A 6386-nucleotide genomic window follows, 5' to 3' on the forward strand; every position below is an offset into this window, starting at 1 on the left:
CGGAATGGTTCCGGAGTAGTTTGGTATTTTTCAGAGTACCGAGGGGTTACCGGAACCACCCCCCCGGGGAAGTACTGGGCCTTATTGGGCCATAGGGGAGAGGAGAGGCAGGCCACAAGGAGGTGGCGTGCCCCCCCATGGGGAGTCCAAATTGGACTAGGTGAGGGGGCGTGACCCCCCTTTCCCTCTCCCTCTCCCCTTCTTTCCCCTTTTCCCCTCCGTTGGAAGGAAGGGGGAGCCGACTAGGATTAGGAGTGCTAGTGGGACTCCCCCACTTGGCGTACCCCCCTAGGGCCAGCCTCCTCCCCTCTCCTCCTTTATATGTGAGGGCATGGGGGCACCCCAAAGCACATCAGTTTTCTTAGCCGTGTGCGGTGCCCACCTCCACCGTTTACTCCTCCGGTCATATTGTCGTAGTGCTTCGGCGAAGCTCTGAGCGAATCACATCACCATCACTGTCACCATGCCATTGTGCTGACGGAACTCATATCCTTCGTACCTCTACTAGATCAAGAGTTCAAGGGACGTCGTCAAGCTGAAGGTGTGCAGAACTCGGAGGTGCTATATGTTTGGTACTTGATCGGTTGATTCGAGAAGACGTTCGACTACATCAACCACGTTAAGTTAACGCTTTTGCTTTCGGTCTATGTGGATACATGGACACACTCTCCCCCTCTCATTACTATGCATCTCCTAGATAGATCTTGCGTGAGCGTAGCTTTTTTTTGAAATTGCATGCTACGTTTCCCAACATTCACGCCGGTGACCTATGATCAAGCTGCCATGCATGACACCTTCATGGAAGATTAGGTCGGTCTGGATGGCTTCCTGCTCGACCACAAGTTCCCGGAGGACTATGGCCTCGAGGAAGAGGATGAAATGGACATCGACAGCGAGCCCTTTTTTGAGGAGGAGCTCGCTAACCAAGCCGCCGGGGCGAAGCCGAAGGCAACCACTCGGGGTTCCATAGTTCTATTGGAAAAATTCCTTTTGATCTAAGTGGAAGGATACATGATTTTTTTACTAGAAATTGCACTCGCTATAAAATAAAAGTTTTAATTTGGGTTTTCCCACAACTAAAGAAAAAGAAAATGGAAGAATTCTTCTTATTGCATAATAAAATAAAGAAACCTTAGAATTCCACATGATAGTCTCGCAGAAGTACTTAACCTTGAAGATCAAATAGGATTTACCATTTCTAGATCAGACCCGGGGTCAGTTCGAAATACGACTCTCGTAAATAGATCTGGTCGAGGGAAAGAGCAAGCGGACGAGGCATACACGCCGTCCGAGGACAAGCTCCTTTGTGAGTGTTGGAGGGACATTGGGCAAGCTCCCAAGGCCAGTGCCGAACAAAGGGCATCGACCTTTTGGATTCGTGTCTATCGTGAGTTCCATGAGCGCAAGAAGTTTGTGTCGTACCAAATGCATAGCACGCGCGGGTGGGTGTCCATTTTGAAGTGATGGAGGGTGATACAAGAAGAGTGCAACAAGTTTTGTGCCACCCTTGAGAGCATCAAGGCACGCCCCGTGAGCAGCATCGGCATGCAAGACATGGTATGCATGCGACCCTCTTTGTTTTCCATTCCCTATATGCTTGCATGTCCAATTACATGTCCATTTTCCCATATGCTTGTATGTTATTCATTTGTTGGAATTCCAAGCTTTGGAGGCATTCAAGGTCCAACATGAAGGCAAGTCCTTCAACTTCTCACATTGTTGGATGGTCATCAATAGGGAGTAGAAGTTCAAGGCACAATATGCCGCCCTCATGGCGTGTGGGGGAAAGAAAACCGTGGAGGAGGTTGGGAAGGGCGAGAAGCCACGACCGCGGGGGAAGACTAACTCCAAGAAGGAGGACAAGCGAGATGCGACGTCGATTGCCTTGATCGCAACCGTGGAGGGCATGATGACCAAGCATGACTCAAGGGAGAAGAAGCGCCAGCAAGACAAGGAAGAGCAAATGGACGCCTTCATGGAGATCCAAAGGAGGAGGCTTGAGCTGGAGGCAGAGAAGCATGCGAGAATGCTTGAGATGGATGCGGAGAAGCAAGCCAAGATGCTAGAGATTGAGGCCGCCAATGCCAAGACCAAGGCAAAAGAAGTGGCTCTCGCTAGCATGATGACGGGGGTGGAGATCATGAAGGTGGACCTCAACACTGTGTCGCCAAGGAAGAAGCCATGGTTCGAGAAAATGCAGGCTGACATGCTCAAGTTCGACGACCAGTGATATATGGCGGCGACTGCCATCCCTTTTTTGCATGCCAGAAAAGTGAGCTGGCGTGACCACAGCCAAAATGATGTTGTTGAATTTCCCACCCCTTTTTGTGTGTTGGGATGTGTGCCAGCCACTAACAAGTGCGCCAGCATGAACTATGTCATGTTTTTTGGAGCTGTCATTGTATGCCGGCCACTGGCATTATGCCGGCATGAACTTTGGGCGGCAGCCTGGCCGCTGGCATGATCTACAGCCACGGGCCATTTTAAATTTGTGCACGGACATTAAATGGGTCGTGCACATTGGGCGCAGTGTCAACCCAAATTATAAACAGAGCATACGTCAAACGGACAGTCGACCCAAACGGATAAAAAGCTGATAAAATCATCTGTTTGGGTCAACACGTTGAAGTGTATGTGCTTAGAGCAACTCCAATGGGGCGACCCAAACGGACGGCGATTTCATCCGCTTTTTGTCCGTTTGGTCGGCCGCCTGCTCGGCGTCTGCCCTGTTTTAGATATGGGTCGGCAGGACACCCAACGCGCCGACCCATATGTGCCAGTGTAGCTGCCTGGCCCCCCGATTTTTTGCATGATTGCATAGTTTGAATCAAAATAAAATCATTTTGGACCGAATAAAATAGCATAGTTTATTACAAGTCAAATAAAAATAAAAATGTCTCACATAGTTCTCACATAGTTTTGCAAACGAATAAAAGAAGAACATCTATTGGTTGCCAACATGAGCCCACATATGCTCAACCAAATAATTTTGCAGTTGCACGTGAGTTTCCCAATCATGCATGTCTTGATGAAATTGGGTGAACAGTTCAAACGTTGTCGCTACTTGTAGGATCGAAAGTATGTCTAGAGGGGGGTGATTAGACTACTTGACCAAATAAAAATCTAGCCTTTTCCCAATTTTAGTTCTTGGCAGATTTTAGCAACTTAGCACAAGTCAAGCAATCAACCTACACATGCAATTCTAAGAGTATAGCAGCGGAATGTAAAACAATTGCATACGAAGGTAAAGGGAGCAGTTTGAGGAGGCAAACACAATGTTGACACGGAGATTTTTATCCGTGGTTCCGACAGGTGGTGCTATCGTACATCCACGTTAATGGAGACTTCAACCCACGAAGGGTAACGGTTGCGCGAGTCCACGGAGGGCTCCACCCATGAAGGGTTCATGAAGAAGCAACCTTGTCTATCCCACCATGGCCGTCGCCCACGAAGGACTTGCCTCGCTAGGGTAGATCTTCATGAAGTAGGTGATCTCCTTGCCCTTACAAACTCCTTGGTTCAACTCCACAATCTTGACGGAGGCTCCCAAGTGACACCTAGCCAATCTAGGAGACACCACTCTCCAAGAAGTAACAAATGGTGTGTTGATGATGAACTCCTTGCTCTTGTGCTTCAAGTGATAGTCTCCCCAACACTCAACTCTCTCTCACAGGATTTGGATTTGGTGGAAAGAAGATTTGAGTGGAAAGCAACTTGGGGAAGGCTAGAGATCAATATTTATGTGGTAGGAATGGAATATCTTGACCTCAACACAAGTGTAGGTGGTTCTATCTCAGAAAATGTATGTTGGAAGTGTAGGCATGTTCTGATGGCTCTATCCATGATTGAAGAGTGGGTGGAGGGGTATATATAGCCTCCACACAAAATCTAACCGTTACACACAACTTACCAAACTCGGTGGGACCAAATCGTGAAACTCGGTCAGACCGATTTAGTTCATAATATGACCGTTAGGAATTTCGGTGGGACCGACATGTCAACTCGGTGGGACCGATATGGTTAGGGTTAGGGCATAACGTAATCTCGGTGAGACCAATTTTGGTAATAGACACACAGAGAGTTGGTTAGGCAAACTCAGTGGGACCGATTCGCTTATCTCGGTTGGACCGAAATGTTACGAAAGGGAAACAGGGAGTTTGCATTGCAATCTTGGTGGGACCGATCGCTCATCTCGATTTGACCGAAACATTACGAAGGGAAACAAAGAGATTAGAATCCCATCTCGGTGAGACCGAAAAGACTAGGGTTTCTGGCAATGGCTATGTCAACTGAACTCGGTGGCGCCGGATAGAATGTTTCGGTGGGGCCGAGTTTGACTATTGGTTTGGGACATATGTGGATGTGAGAAAGTAGTTGAGGGTTTTTGGAGCATATCACTAAGCACTTTGAGCAAGAAACTCATTAAGCAACACCTCACCCCCTCTTGATAGTATTGGCTTTTCCTATAGACTCAATGTGATCTTGGATCACTAAAATGAAAATGTAGAGTCTTGTGCTTTGAGCTTGAGCCAATCCTTTTGTCCTTAGCATTTTGAGGGGTCCACGTTTCTCATCCATGCCATGCCAATCATTGAGCTTTCCTGAAATATTTATCTTGAAATAGCATTAGCTCAATGAGCTATATGTTGTTAGGAATTACCAAAACCACCCAGGGATAGTTGCACTTTCAATCTCCCCCTTTTTGGTAATTGATGACAACATATAGATCAAAGCTTCGACAAATGATAATAAGATTGAAAAACATCGTCGCTTTGAGAAGTATGTGATAAGCAAGAGCTCCCCCTAAATTTGTGCATTATTTAAAATTTGCTTTGGACTGCAAATGCACAATGTGTTAGGATCATGGGTTACTCTTTCATGTCACATACATCTTGGTGGAGCGCTCAAAATGATAATAATTGAAGACATGCACTCATCTCCAAGCAAAGTGAATGATCGTATAAGGATATAAGAGATAATAGCATCCAACAAGCATTAAGGGTAGCATATGATCAAACACATGATCAACCAAGTATCTCACAAAAGACATAATGTATCAAGCACACAATAAAGAAGTTAAACCAAAAAAAGAGAGATCAAAAGCAACACACTCTCTCGAAGCCTATGATCTATACATTTTCTCCCCCTTTGGCAACAAGTTCCCAAAAAGTCCCAAAGATGCATAGTGCTAAATGACTCTCAGGCTTGGTATTCATGAGGTGGTGTAGAGATGACTCCAAGGACGAAAGCGTCTGTTGATGTAGCTGGAGCTGGTGGAGTGGCTGCTGGAGCTGGTGGCACTGAAGCTATAGCAGCTGGTGCAGATGTTGTAGCTCTAGTATCTGGAACAGGCGCTGCAGCAGATCTCTGTCCTCTGGGCACTCTAGCAAAAGCATCTGTAGTAGACTTGCCCTTCTTCTCCTCCACATCCTCCTGAAGTTGCTCAACTGCAGTTTGGATCTCAGTTACCTTGACATCAAGAGCATAGAATTTCTGCTCAATGATCCTCTCCAATCTCTCCTGGTTTTGAGTCAGGGTGGCCAAGCCCTTCTCAATCCTCAAGGTGGAGGCAATCAGATAGCCAAGATGATCTTGCTTGCTCTTCAGGAATACTTGAGATGCCTCTTCAGCAGTTGGCATCTTTGTAGCTTTCTCTGCCCTTGCCTTCTCTCTCTTCTCATGTGCTTGAGCTGATGATGGTTCATTCTCATTGATAACAATAGTGTTATCTTCAAAATCAAGGTAGATGGGCAGGTGCTCCTTATCCAATAGATATTTGCCTATGCCCATCTTGAAGTTAATGAGCTCCTGAATTTGTGGGGCATACCCACAAGATCTTTTCTGATCAGCTGCAGTCCTCTTGATTGTCTCCATAATCAGACTCATGACTTTAAACTTTTGAGGCACATCAAACAAATGTAGCAAATTGATAGCATGTCCTCTGATCATCTTGTGGTCACCTGACTTGGGCAGCAATGTGTGCCTTAGGATCCAGTTGATGGTAGGCAGACCAGACAACAAGAAATGGACAGAATTAAATTTATGAGTCTCTAAAGCATCATCTTGGATCTCTTTGTACATGTGTGCCATAATGTTATGGTCTTTCTTCTTCTCAGCATAAACATCCAAGTCATCTTCAGTTTCTTTTAGAGCATTGATCAACTGAGCCCATTCTTCCACAGAGGATTGGTACCTAGTACCCTCTGACATCCAGATGATCTTCCCATCTGGGTAGAAATGGGCAGTGGAGTAAAACTGCATGATCAGCTCATCATTCCACTTGGTGAGCTTTTGGGCAACAAATGCATCAACTCCACATGCTTTGAAGCTGTCATATACTCCTGGATAGTGATCTTCATTCTCCTTGATGTACTCCCAGTTGACCC

The sequence above is a fragment of the Triticum dicoccoides genome, chromosome 2B (assembly GCF_002162155.2).
Source record: "Triticum dicoccoides isolate Atlit2015 ecotype Zavitan chromosome 2B, WEW_v2.0, whole genome shotgun sequence".
In the NCBI taxonomy this organism is placed as follows: domain Eukaryota; kingdom Viridiplantae; phylum Streptophyta; class Magnoliopsida; order Poales; family Poaceae; genus Triticum; species Triticum dicoccoides.